Source organism: Vidua macroura, chromosome 2 (genome assembly GCF_024509145.1).
Source record: "Vidua macroura isolate BioBank_ID:100142 chromosome 2, ASM2450914v1, whole genome shotgun sequence".
Taxonomy (NCBI): Eukaryota; Metazoa; Chordata; class Aves; order Passeriformes; family Viduidae; genus Vidua; species Vidua macroura.
In genome coordinates this window covers 36,185,588-36,193,118 of record NC_071572.1, presented here as the reverse complement: position 1 = coordinate 36,193,118, position 7,531 = coordinate 36,185,588, and positions in this window count along the sequence as shown.

Below are 7,531 nucleotides of genomic sequence, written 5' to 3'. Positions count from 1 at the left end.
GCAAAACCAGAGTAACTAAAAACACATGTACTTCTCATATTTACAGAGTTTATTACAAGTAAAAATTGAATATCATTAACAGATAACCATGCAAACACAGCATCATGTAAGAAAAGGGAAAAACATTTTGAAGTCACTTATAAAAATTATGTTTTCAGTGCTGTACTAACTCACAGAAAGATTAGTTTCTCTTTGGTTTATAAGCTGCAGTATTCTTCTATTTGCCAAATTCATTCTTTTGGATACCTTACAGACAGCATTTTATAATGCCAAGTGTATTAAGACTTGGATATTGGCTTTAAGAAGAATTATATACACATTTTTAGACCCACAGGAGCAAATCATATTAAATTTTCATCATTTATATAGTTGCACAAAGCTATTGTGCAAAATCTTATTCCAAAGCTGAGGGGAGCAAAGCATAAATATTATATAATATATAAGTTATATATTTTATTATACATACACAGATCAAATTATATATTAACTGCATGGGACCAGAAAGAGAGGGAAAAAGCTTGTCTTTACCAGAAAATTCTCTGAATTTCTACTGAAAGACTGTGGAGTTTATGAAAGTAGAAATAATTTTTAAAATGCTGACTTTGGCTTTAAGAAACTCCCACTCCCCCCAAAGTCATGAAAAGAGATGTGCATCCCTAGGGAGGGTTTCAGGACATGACCCCGACTGAGGAGCCCACCATTTCCCTGGAGAACTCGCTCTCCATGGAAGGAGCCTGAGAAGATTGGCCTCATAAGTCTGAAGCAAAGGCTTAACAATACTCTGTCAGTACGTCATTCTGTCATAATAAAATGTATCTACTCCAAGTAAAGCTCCCAAACACTGAATTCAAATAGCTCTAACATTTTAGAATTTCAATCTTTTGGTAGTCACTTTTGAAAAGGGTACTTTTTCACTATGAAAACTAGGTTCCAATTTCAATAATTTCTCCCATTCTGAAAGTGTAATATAAGATAACAAAACTTATTTCCATAACCAAAGTGTACTGCAGCAAAGATTTCAGGCAAAAATTATGGCTTGGTACAAGTTAAACATGTGGTTCAAAGACTACAGAAACTCCTTCAAGACACCTATCATATTTTTGATTGCTGTCTTAAATATTCCTTTCTTGAATGCATTGATTGTTTAAAAATACAAGCAAGCAATATTGTTTTAGTTGCACATGAGAATGTATAAAAAATAAAAATATCTTCTTTACTAGTGACATAATTACAAGGAATAAAAGTTCCCTCTCTAGGAGATGATGCATTTGTGTTCTACAGAATTTTGTTAAGCTACTATCTTTTCTAAAAAGAAGGTGTCATTTGACATTGTTCATTACTCTTTGTGATTAGATTAATGATCTAGGACATGAAGTGAAAATGATGAAGCTTGTCTTTGTGTCATTTGTAAGTACTCAAATGACTGAAAACTACAGAGGCACTAAGTAGACACCAGTCCCAGATCACAGAATATTCTGAGATGGAAGGGACCCACAAGGATCATCATGTCCAACTCTTAAGTGGAAGGCCCACATGGAGATTGAACATGCTACTTAGGTGTCCCTAGCACCATGCTCTAACCTGAAGAGGTAATCTCACAGTCAGTGTCTAGCCTTATGAAGTAGTACAGAAACATAAATTAAAATTTCTGCTGAGAGGAACTTGTAGCTTAAAAGTATTCCTTCAAACGGTCTACTTGGTTTCACTTTTATCATACACAAAATATCAACAGATTACACAGTCCAGGTTTCTTTGTATTGGTCCTATAATACAATAAATATCTTCCAAGCCTGGTTCTTCTTCAAGACCATTATTATTATTTTGACTGCAGAGGAGTGATTGCAAATTCAAACATGTTTGCAGCAGCAGAAACAGCAAGCTTTGCTCATGTTTCTCCGGAAGCTTTCCACTTCACAATCACTAAAGAGTACTTCTCTGTTACATATTGCTGTGCTAGGTATGACATATCACTACCAGAGATTAATTAACCTGCACTGATGTCTTCTTTAGTGATGCAAATCTCACATAAGGTTGGTTTGGAGAAGCAATATATTATTTAGAAGCCTGGATACTTCTTTTGGCTAATTGCAGAAATCAATATTGATCCAGGAACATATTTTGCTGGACCATCAGTTTATGTCCACTTGCTTTGGTCTAGATTTTTCTCTTCTCTAAATAAGCCTCAAAACTGACATCTATTTGAGATTTCTAAAGAATTGTGAGATGTAGAAAGAATGGTGTATTAGGTGCTGCTGGCAAGGCTGGCAAGGGGGTTACAGGGGTGGCTTCTGTGAGATGACACCAGGAATATCCAACACTGACCCCTGTGTTGGATAAAGTCAGTTCCAGCTCTAAGACATACTGATTACTGGCCAAAGTTCAGTCCCTCAGCCTCAAAGCTTTAAAAAAGTTTAAAACCCTGTACTCTATTAGCTTAGGCATCGTACTGTGGAGATGTAGAGCATCCTTGCTTCTTCACTTAAAAACTTTAATTATCAACTCAATATATATTCAAGAAATTAAAAAAAATAAAATAAAAGTAATGCTTCCTTTACATGAGTACTTTAGGAATCACAACTCAGTTACCTCACTAAAAATTCATTTCTTAATCAGATATTATTTTTTCAATAAAGAGATTCTACAAATGTTCTGCTCTCCATACCCTGTGATTTCAATAGTTGTTTTAATATGTCTCATCCCTTGCTTATTTCTAGTAATGGTCTTCCATATTTCATGGAAGACCAAACAGATTTACTATTATAAAAGATTGACATATATATAATCTATCTCAGCTGTCCTCTTACACAAAAATATCTGGAGCATGCATTTACAAAACAGCTTCTCTTGCTGATTAGTATTCAAGTTGAAAATCATACATATGTGCCTAAAAAACAAATAAATCTCTACAACCTTACTCTGTTATTTATCTGACAATTCCAGTAATTGGGTTCTGTTCGCTTACACTGAATTTCCATTAAAAAGACATGAAATCTTTCATTTCAGCAGACTAAGACCTCAGCTTCTTTCTTTATTTGAGCATACTGACAAACAATTTGGTGATAGCTCATTATGCAGAAGAATTCACTTGTTTTATTCTTTTTGAAAAAGATTTTCTCTAAGAGCTGTATCAGGCCTCTTATTACATAAACCTGTAGACCATTTTTTAATTTGCTTTCCACCTGTTTCAGAAATTATGCCTTTAGTTCCTTATGTTCTTTATTAATATCCTGAGGTGTATCTATTAGGTACTTCTGTATCAGAGCACTCTCAAATTGCTAGCAGTCAATTTGGGCATGCCACCCTCCACAGTTCACTGCTCCAAACAAAACTTTGCTTGCGATTCCTGTATTTAAGAACAAGCATCTTTGAGAGCTCCCTCCTATAGTGACCTGACTATAGTCTTTGCTGTGCTATCTTTACCAGGGATATTTTTCTATTAAATAGATTTCTAAATTGTTATTTCTATAGCCTTACCCTATGCTCTGAATATTTCTAAGGTTCTTTCTTGTTACACTTTGAACTGTTTTCCCATGGTGTACAGTACTATCAGATATAATAGCTGTTGTGACATCAAACTTTCTTATAACACATTATAGTGATGCACCTCAGGAGCAAAGCATAAACAAATAGTCTAGAAAATAGCATCTCTTTAAGCAAGGGTTGAACAGGAAAAGATGCAAACTTAGTTTTTCTAAATATACATGCCAAAATTCTCTGAACAAGCAAGCTTAGTGAATGGTTAAATTAAATACCTTTTCCAGCATTTTTCCAATTGAAAGCATGGAAAATCTTCCCTTCCAATACAGTTATTTAGTTCTGTGGGGTCCCACTGTATGGAAAGGGACTAGCAAGTGTGCATACTTGCTCTTACCTTCATTGAACCTTGCAAGTGACTCTCCTTAACCTCTGTCTTCAGGTGAATGGAGTGCTTTATTGGTGAGACTCATGGGCAAGTGGGGCCCTTTAAGCTCTATTCTGTAGTTTATTGAGAATATCCCTATCCTCAGTAAAAAACTTAAATTCTTCTTCATGTCTTCTCTTGAAAGTCTGACACCGTTTTTTGAGCTATCATACACAGCTTCTGAACCAACATGCTATTTTTTACTCATACTGTTTCAAACAGTTTATTTGCCAGACCGCTATTTGCTCATAGAGTTAATCCACACACCATGTCCATTTAGCTCACAATAAAATCCTGGAATTTACCAAGTATTTTTTCCTGTCTTACAATTAAAGATTTCAAGCTTAAAAAGGGGTGGGGGGGGATGGGGTATTAACTGAAATTTGTTTAAAACGCATATACTTTTTCTGGGGAATTGGGAGCCAGCTTTGTGTCTGAGATTACATGAGGGCTCCTGATCCACAAGTGTATCAACCTGTGAACTCTTTCTGCTGCACCTTTAGTTTGTAGGTAGGAAATTAATGACTTTCAACCTCTCTAGTTGTGCCCCAGAGATTCTACAAGATTTCAGCTTCTTAGATTATTCATACATTTCACTTTACTCCAAATAATTTGAATTTTTAAGGAATTGGTCTACTTCTCTATTTCCCAGGTTGACCAATTTGCACTATGCAGTGGCAGCCTCAGTACATTATCAAATTCCAATGGCTTGTCACGTATCCTGATGCTCCTACTCTTATTTCTTACAAGCTAGTCCAAGGAATATATTAGTCCTGTTTCTTAAAGACTTAATTATGCTGATAAATCTAACATAAAATTGGTACAACATCTTTTTTTTTGTCCACAGTGTTAGATTTTAGAAACTGAGGAATTTTTTCAGCTGATCTCAAAAATGATTGACACAACCAAGCTTGATTTGTCTGCTGTCACTTTGAAAATTGTTCAGTTATTGATATAAAATATTTCTCTGATACTCTAACAAAAATACACTGCTTATCAGTTCTTGTGATACATAATAAAATCCATAAAATTTTCATTTCAAAATTTTTAAATGAATACAGCACAATTCTGCACTTAGGGTAACTCTTTTCACCTACCATATTAAAAAAAAAAAAAACAAAAAACAAACAAACAAACAAACAAAAACATATATCACCTCTATTGTCACAATTTTCTATTTAAATTCTAAATTTAAGTTATCCATACTGAGGCTAAACATTTTTTTCTTGAATTGCTTTAATTCTTTATTACCTAAACACAGCACTAAGCGAAGAATATTTTACAGATACCATAATCACAGAATGGGTGATGCTGGAAGGAAACTCTCAAGATCATCAAATCCAATGCCCCTGCTCAAGCAAGGTACTCTAGAACAGTTTTCCCAGGGCCATGTCCACACAGGTTTGCAGTATCTCTAATAACAGAAATTCTGCAATATTTCAAGGAAAACTTTTTGTTATGTTCAGCCAACCTCATAGTAAAAGAAGTCTGTCTTTATAGTCCAGAATATTTTGTGTGTTTCAATGTTGTGCCTATTGCCTCCTGTATTTAGGCCCACTAGGAAGAGTCTGACTGTCTTCTTCACCCTCTCCACCAGGTATTTATATACATTGATGACATTTCTCCAAGCCTTCTCCTTTCCAGGTTGAACACTCCCAGGCTTCCTTCACATAAGAAATCACAAGATAACAGAATCATAGAATGACAATGGGGTTGGAAGAGACTTCTGGAAATTACCCAGTCCAACTCCCCCTGCTAAAGCCGCTTTACCTAGAGCAGGTTGCACAAAATCACGTCTGGGTGGATTTTGAATATCAGCAGAGTAGGAGACTCCACATGTTCCCAGTGCAGCCTGTTCCAGTGCTCTGTCACCTGACAGCATGTTTTGCATAGCTCAGTGTTGTAGTTTGTGCCCATTACCTCTTGTCCTGTCACTGGGCACCCTGCAAAGAGTCTGACCCACTCCTCTTGACACCTTCCCTTCAGATAGTGACGTACATTGATGAGACTCTCTCACAGTTATCTCTTCTTGAGGCTAAACAGGCCCAGGTCCCTCACCCTTTCCTCATAACAGAGATGCTCCTCTCTCCTCATCATCTTCATAGCCCTTTGCTGGACTCTCTCTGGTGGTTCTTTGACTCTTGTACAGGGAAGTCCAGAACTGGACACAGCACTCCAGTTGAGGCCTCACCACTGCTGAGTAGAGGGGGAGGATCATCTCCTTAAACCTGCTGGCAGAGCTCTGGCTAATGCAGGTCAGAACACTGTTGGCTGAAGGGCATGTTGATGGCTCCTGTTCAACCTGTTGTCCACCAAAACCCCCAGGTTCTTCTCCGCAGAGCTTCTTTCCAGACTGTCATTCCAGGTCCATACTGGTACATGGGGTTGGTAATGCCTTCCCAGAGGAACAACTCTTCATCTTCTATGGTTGGACTCCATGAGGTTCCTTTGATCCAATTGTCTGGTCTCTACAGGTCCATCTGACAGGCCTAACAACCCTCTGATATATCACCCACCTCTCCCAGCTTTGTATCAACTGCGAGCACAAGCAAGGAATTAATCTAAGATAGATCAAATAGGACCAACGGGAGTTCAAGAAAATGAATACAAAGCATTTCAGCAACAAGGCAAGGGAGACCCTCCCTTGAATAATCATAGCTGTCTGCCACAGAATGGAATAACATGTTGTACCTCTTACAGCCTTTAGCTTGGCCAGAGCAAATGAAAAGGTTGCTTTGGGACCAAACAGCCCTTCTCATAAAGCCTCATTATCCTAGCATTCTCAGCCTAGCCTCCCCACATTCTTACTTCATTTTGAAACATAAGGATGCCATTGTTCTCTCACAAATGTACTCAAGGTCCTCTATGAGTCTATTTCTTTCTGTGACACTTTACTTAGCTGCTTTCATTAAAGATCCCTTTAATGATCCTTCAAAAAAAATTGGAGATTTCTACATCATGCTCAGTTGATATTCTTCATTTTCAGCATGCTGTCTTCCTTGAAATCTTTCTCAAAAAATAAATTTCAAACATTTTCATGCCAGGTGGAGCAGTATGTATGCATCAAAATAGATTAATGATTTCTTTATAGCTAGATGAGCAACAGGTCAGTTATTAAAATTCTGGTTTTCTTATAGACAAAGGATAATTTGGCACATAGATAGAGATAAGGATAGGATGTGTATGTTAATGCTTTGTTGCCCAGTTCATCTGATTCTAAAATGTCTGTAATAATATTGTCAATATTTAGAACTTTTCCGTGTCCTTCTTTGTTTTTTGCCACAGGATATTTTGCATTAAGGATAACTACACAGTAAGTGTACCCAAAGCCTTAGGACCAGCAATACTGATGCTCAGCATCTTCTTATAATTCTCAAGGACAGGAAAATGAATACCCAAAAAAAAGCTGCAAAGAACCACAAGAACTTGTGGGATTGGATGTTTCCATGAAAGACTTTTTTTTTTAGTAAGTAGCACTAACAGAGAAAGTTCTTTGACAGGTGTGCTGCCAGTTAGCAGAAACAACAAATGCTGAGGGTCTGGCTGATTTTGTATGCAGAGACCAACTTCACCGAATTTTTTTTCATAGCATCTGTCATACAGTGAAACAAACTCTCTGCTAATGGAACA